Source organism: Coenobita brevimanus, chromosome 62 (genome assembly GCF_032717465.1).
Source record: "Coenobita brevimanus isolate Jiangsu-jjx chromosome 62, ASM3271746v2, whole genome shotgun sequence".
Classification (NCBI taxonomy): domain Eukaryota; kingdom Metazoa; phylum Arthropoda; class Malacostraca; order Decapoda; family Coenobitidae; genus Coenobita; species Coenobita brevimanus.
The window spans coordinates 39658078-39664904 of NC_137015.1; positions in this window are offsets into that span (position 1 = coordinate 39658078).

A 6827-nucleotide genomic window follows, 5' to 3' on the forward strand; every position below is an offset into this window, starting at 1 on the left:
AGGAAGGAAAAGAGGAAAGAGAGGAAAATTGAATAGAGATGTAGGGAAGGAGAGATGGAAATTATTAACGAAGGAAAAGCAAAGAGGAAGTTGAAAAGAGAAGAACGAAATAAGTTAAGGAAGTGAAGAAGGAATGAAAAGAGGAAGGAAAGAAAAAATAAATAGGGAAGGAGGGAAAGGATGAAGGAGGCAGAGAAAAGGCTGAGGAAAGAAAAGAGAGGGAAGAAGAGGAGGAGGAGGAGGAGGAAGAAGAATAGAGAATGTGGGAAGAAAAATAATTAGGACATTATTTTTTAGGAGGAAGGAAGGAAAGAGAGAAGAAAGGAAGGGGTGGATGAAGAATGCATTAAGGAGAGAGAGAGAGAGAGAGAGAGACGGAGGGAGGGAGGGAGGGAGGGGGAGGAGTGGTAAGAAGTTAATTGCGAACAGGCTCTCTCTCTCTCTCTCTCTCTCTCTCTCTCTCTCTCTCTCTCTCTCTCTCTCTCAGCTATGACATGAGAGGAAAGTTTTAATTGCTTATTGGGGAAGACAGGAGATTTATTACCCCTTTACCGATACTCTCTCTCTCTCTCTCTCTCTCTCTCTCTCTCAGGAAGCGATAAATTAATGAAGGGTTTTAACTGAAAAACTATTGGCATTCGTAAATTGAGCCGAGTCAAAACCAAATGAATGTATTGGGTCTCTCTCTCTCTCTCTCTCTCTCTCTCTCTCTCTCTCTCTCTCTCTCAGCTCTAATCATGTTTATATTTACAGTAATTATTGTTTATTACCCTCATCAGTAACGCTGTGTTTGTCTGTGTGTATTATGACGGAGTTACCCATGCATTTTAGAGAGAGAGAGAGAGAGAGAGAGAGAGAGAGAGAGAGAGAGAGAGAGGCTCACCGTATCCTAGTGACAGCTACTGGTCAGAACTGTCTCACAAACACCCCCACTCCATTAAAGCTAGCTCTAACCCCTGACACTCCCACTGACATCCAGAACCCTCGCAGTATCCAGTTAGAGAGAGAAGGATTGTGTGTGTGTGTGTGTGTGTGTGTGTGTGTGTGTGTGTGTGTGTGTGTGTGTGTGTGTGTGTGTGTGTGTGTGTGTGTGTGTGTGTGTGTGTGTGTGTGTGTGTGTGTGTGTGTGTGATAATATATGTAGATAGGTAGATAGATGGTTGGATAGATGAAAGGACACGTAGGTATTTAGAGATAGACAGAAAGGTAGACAGATAGATAGGCAGGTAGGTAGGTAGGTAGACAGCCAGATGAGAGAGAGAGAGAGAGAGAGAGAGAGAGAGAGGTCAGATCTTTCAGCCAACACGCCTCGTCCATTAACTCACTGAAGCCTCCCACATCACACATTCAAAACCCTCAACCCCCCTAGGACGATGCCAGCTTAAATATTCCCTCACGCCAGACGATTTATGCAGCTTAGATTAGGCCACCCTTACTAGAGAGGTTAGATATTTTACTAGGATTGTGTCTAGGTGGTGTTCTAGCTATCTTGTTAATTTTAGTCGGTTTGGTGGTAATTTCTTCGGACAGGGATGGTTAGTATTTTTAGTGCAATTATGTTTTTCTGTTTTATTGTGAGGAGTTAGGAGGCAATGGTCGTCAGTAGGTAATTATGAGGTCTCGTACTGAAAGGGTTTATACATTTTCCAGAGAGAGAGAGAGAGAGAGAGAGAGAGAGCAGGTAGGAAGCTGATAGGAAGTTTTGGAGGGAGGGACAAAGAGGCAAGTCTTACTGGCAAGAAGCGTGGCCAGTAGTTGGGGCGAAAGTTGGAAAAAAAGTGTCTCTCTCTCTCTTTCCATATATAGATAGATAGACAGATAGATAGATTGGTAGATACACACACACACACACACACACACACACACACACACACACACACACACACACACACACACACACACACACACACACACACACACACTCTCTCTCTCTCTCTCTCTCTCTCTCTCAGTATTGGTCTTATTTTTACCAGTGCTTACCGCCTATTCCTCCCGCCTTTATTTTCTACGCCAGTCAGTCGAGCAGTACGTGGGTTTGGCATTGAGTGAGGAAGGCCTTTAACATTATTTTATAGTTCAGTAAGTGTAAACAAACGAAGAATCCCCCCAAAAACGAGCGTGAAATAGCCAGCCACCAAAGCAAACACCGCAATACAGACACGAGTTCTATCTTGCCAGGAGCGTAATTGCAGTACGTAGCGAGCTGCGATTACATCTTGAACTCTAGTCTGTTGTGATACTTTACTGTCTTGTGAGTTACAGATTTAAAGAAATATATATACCGGTACTGACATGGCTATATTTTGTATTGTTTTTTTTCCTTAGAAGCAACGATTTGCAGGCTCCTGACCTTTGGTTCCTTCTTCCTTGCATAAAAAAAAATATATATATAAAAAGCAATCTTCGACAACTCTCACGCCTTTGCTGGCTGATACCGCCTCTGCAGCTGAGTGCAGGACACGATACTGGTACTGTACACGTGTAGAACTGATGTGGTTAGATATTTCCTTCATTAGTTTTCTTGATATTAGGGAAGCTGAATAAAATCGTGTGTGTGTGTGTGTGTGTGTGTGTGTGTGTGTGTGAGGATTTTGGGACACGTGTGAAATATGTATCTGTGTATTCTGGTGTACACTTTAGCACGAAATTGAGTATAGAAATAGTAGGACACGGGGAGGGAAAGAACGTGACTGGACTGAGAGAAGGCGGAGGGAGGGAGGGAAGGGAAGTGAGAGGCTGGAAAGTAGAGAGAGAGAGAGAGAGAGAAATGAGAAGGATGAGGGAGAAGGGAGAGAGGAGAGAAGGGACGTGAGAGGCTGGAGGGTAGAAAGTGATAAATGAGTGTAAGAGGGAAGAAAAGGGAAGGAAGAGGAAGAAGAATAAGGAGGAGGGGATGGAGGGACGGAAGATAAAAAAAAGAGGAATGAGTGTAAGAGGAAAGAAGATGGAAGGAAGAGGAAGGGGAGAGAAAAGGAGGAGAGGGAGATGAGAGGGAAGTGAGAAGCTTGAAGGTAGAGAGAGAGAAATGAGTCACAGAAGGAGGAAACCCGATGAAGGGGAGAGAGAAGGAGAGAGAGGATGGGGTTAGAGAAGTGAGAGGCTGGAAGGTAGAGAAATGAGCGTAAGAGGGAAGATGATGTAGGGAGGAAGAAGAAAGGGAGAGGAGCTGGAGGGGGAGGGGAGAGGGGAAGTGAGGGGGGGACAGTAGGCAGGGGGAAATGAGTGTAAAAGGGAACCAAGATGAAAGGAGGAAGATGAGGAAGATTACACAGGATTACACAGGAAAGCAAACAGCAACAGACCTTATGGTCCTTTCGAGGCTGCTTGTTAGAGAAAACTATGACTACAAGATCTAACTCTACATGTTGAAGGATAAGGATAGGAAAGCAAGAAGGCTCCCCCCACCACCAAACCCTCCAGGAAAAAGTGAGAAAAACCACCATGCAGCATGGAAAAACTGACATGGAAATTTTATAGGAAACATTGGAAAGGAAAAGTCACATTCTATAATACTTTATCTATAAGCTACCCGATAGAGTAACCTGAAAGAGAAAGTAAACAAATAAAATAATAGTTACGGCATGACATTATAAACCAGTTACATTGAGTTAATGGGAAGTCTGTGGACATAACGTGGAAGCTACACACTGCACAGTGTGGATGTTTAGGGGCATGGTGCAGCAGCCTTGCCTGGCGCTTTTAAGGTAGGCAGCAGTCAATCAGGCCCTAGCTCCGTTTGCTCCACTGAGACAAGGAACTCTCCCATGTGGGACAAGTACACAAGTTTCATCCTGAAGCAGTGACCCCTGGTACATTAAAAAAATCCCGATGGTGGTCACTTGACTAACAGGGACCCTCAGTGATCCACAGCCCATCACAGGTCGAAAGTAAGAGTAGTGACCGTTAACTCAGGGTTATCTGTGCAGCTCCTAATCTGTGCTTATATTGCTTTCTTTGCGCTGGGGAGACTGAAAAGTATATAGGACGGGTGTCTCAGATAAAAGGGGACTGCACAGTGCACAGTGTGGATGTGCAATGCACAGAGTGGATATTTAGGGGTGGTGCGGCAACCTTCCCTGGCGCTTTTTAGGTAGGCAGCAGTCAATCAGGCAATAGCTCCGTTCACCCACTGAGACAAGGAACTCTCCCATGTGGGACAGTACACAAGTTTCATCCTGAAGCAGTGACCCCTGGTACATTAAAAATCCCGATGGTGGTCACTTGACTAACAGGGACCCTCAGTGATCCACAGCCCATCACAGGTCGAAAGTAAGAGTAGTGACCGTTAACTCAGGGTTATCTGTGCAGATCCTAATCTGTGCTTATATTGCTTTGTTTGTACCGAATAAATTGAAAATGTATAGTATCGTGACGCAACACTGTGTACGGGTACATTGTTTACGGGGTGTCTTGTAGACTAAGGGGGCATGAACTTACATGTACCGTAGCTATAAAAGCAAGTTATTCGGACAGAAAAAGAGTCAGCTGAGGATTTTCTTGCAAATACTTGTCTAATTTGTTTTTGAATGTCTCAATTGAGATACTGTTCACGGTATCTGAGGGTAATCTGTTCCAGATATTTACAACTCTGTTAAAGAAGAAGTATTTTGCTTCGTGATTGGAATCGTTTTCCCATAATTTTGCAGCCATTACTTCTGGTTTGACTCGACCGGTCTATATCAAAATATTTATTCATGTCTAAGTTGTCATATCCCTTCATGATTTTGAACACTTCAATAAGGTCCCCTCTTAACCTGCGCTTCGTTAGGCTAAATAATTTAAGTTCTTCAAGGCGTTCCTCATATGATTTGTTTCTAAGTCGTGGTACCATTTTTGTGATTCTTCGCTGAATTTTCTCTAATTTTTCAATGTCCTTTCTGTAGTACGGAGACCAGAATTGCACACAATACTCAAGATGGGGGCGCACTAGCGAGTTGTACAAGGCAAGTATGACTTTTTCCGATTTAAACTCGAAAGTTCTTCCAATAAAACCCACTAGCTTGTTTGCAATTTTTACCGCATCGGTACACTGCTTGCTTGGTTTTAGGTCATATGATATTATCACACCAAGATCCTTTTCACTGTCTGTACTTGATAACTGAATATTGTTCATTTTGTAATTTGCATGGACATTGTTACTTCCAATATGAAGTACTTTACATTTTTCTGTGTTGAATTTCATTTGCCATTTTTCTGCCCAGCTTGCTAAAGTATTAAGGTCATTTTGTGACTGCTGCCTCTGTAATTTTGAAGTGACTTTACTGGTTATTTTAGTATCATCTGCAAATTTGGATACTTTACAATTTAGACCCTCATCAATGTCATTTATATAGATAATAAAAAGTATCGGTCCAAGTACTGAGCCTTGGGGAACGCCGCTGATCACATTACGCCATTTGGATTCCTTTCCGTTTATCACAACTCGCTGTTTTCGGTCTGACAGCCAGTCTTGTAACCATTTTAGCGTCTTTCCTTTTATTCCATGTGCTTCTATTTTTCTCATGAGACGCTTGTGAGGGACAGTGTCAAATGCTTTCTGAAAGTCGAGGTATATTATATCTACTGCTCTTGAGTCATCGTATGATTTGTAAACATCATGGAAGAAGTCCAGTAAGTTAGTTAAGCATGAACGACGATGTCTGAATCCATGTTGCGAGTCTTTAATTATATTATTTTCTTCTAGATAATTAACTATTTTATCTCTTATGATTTTTTCCATTAACTTGCACACTACTGATGTTAAGCTGATTGGTCTGTAATTTCCTGGGTGCGACTCATTTCCTTTTTTTGAAAATTGGTGTTACATTTGCTAGTTTCCATTCGCGTGGAACTTTCCCAGTACTTAATGATTTATTGAATAAGACAGAGAGTGGCAGCAGTAACTCATGTTTTGCTTCTTTGAGAATTCTCGGTGATATTTTATCGGGGCCAGGGGTTTTGTTTATGTCCGTACTATTTATGGCTGAAAGGATATCATTATTATGGATAGCATAGTTACTAAGGACTGTGCTATTTGCTTGGTTTGTGGGTAACAGTAGGTTTCTGGTGGTGTTTTCTACTGTAAAAACAGACGCAAAGTAATCGTTTAGAATGTTTGCCATTTCGACCTCATTTTCAGTGTGTCTGCCATTGTTTGTTTCTAGAGGACCTATTGATGTAGTCATAACCTTTTTCTTTCTAATGTAACTGTAAAATTCTTTAGGATTTGATTTGCACGTATTAGCAATGTGGATCTCCAGTGCTCTTTTGCTTTGTTTAATAAGTCTTTTCGATGTGCGGCGTAGATTATCGTATTGTAATTTATCATCATTATTTTGTGTAGCTTTATATTTATGGTATGCCTGTTTTTTGGCTATTAAGTTACTTTTTATTTCACTGGACCACCACTTTGGTTTACTATTTCCAGCTGGACGTCTGTTACGTAGTGGCACACATGACTTTACCACTTCATTAAATTTTTCGGTGAATATTTCCCATGCTTGGTTTATGTCATCGGTTTCAGACATTTGATTCCAATCTGCAGTTGCAAGTAGCGCTCTGAGCCTGTTGAAATTAGCTCTACGATAATCTGGGACCTTTTCTTTGCTCTCCGTTTCTTTTACTTTTTCAGTAGTAATATTAAACTGTATAGTTCTATGATCACTGGAACTAAACTCAGGTCCTATTTCAACGTTGTTGACTAGGTTATCATTTGTAGTCAAGATGATGTCTAGGATATTGTTTCCTCTCGTTGGGTATTCTACGTGTTGGGAAAGGGCGCTTTCCTGAAGATTCGTATAAAGCTCTTGTCCTGAGTGTGCCGTCAGTGGTTCACCCCACTTTGTTAC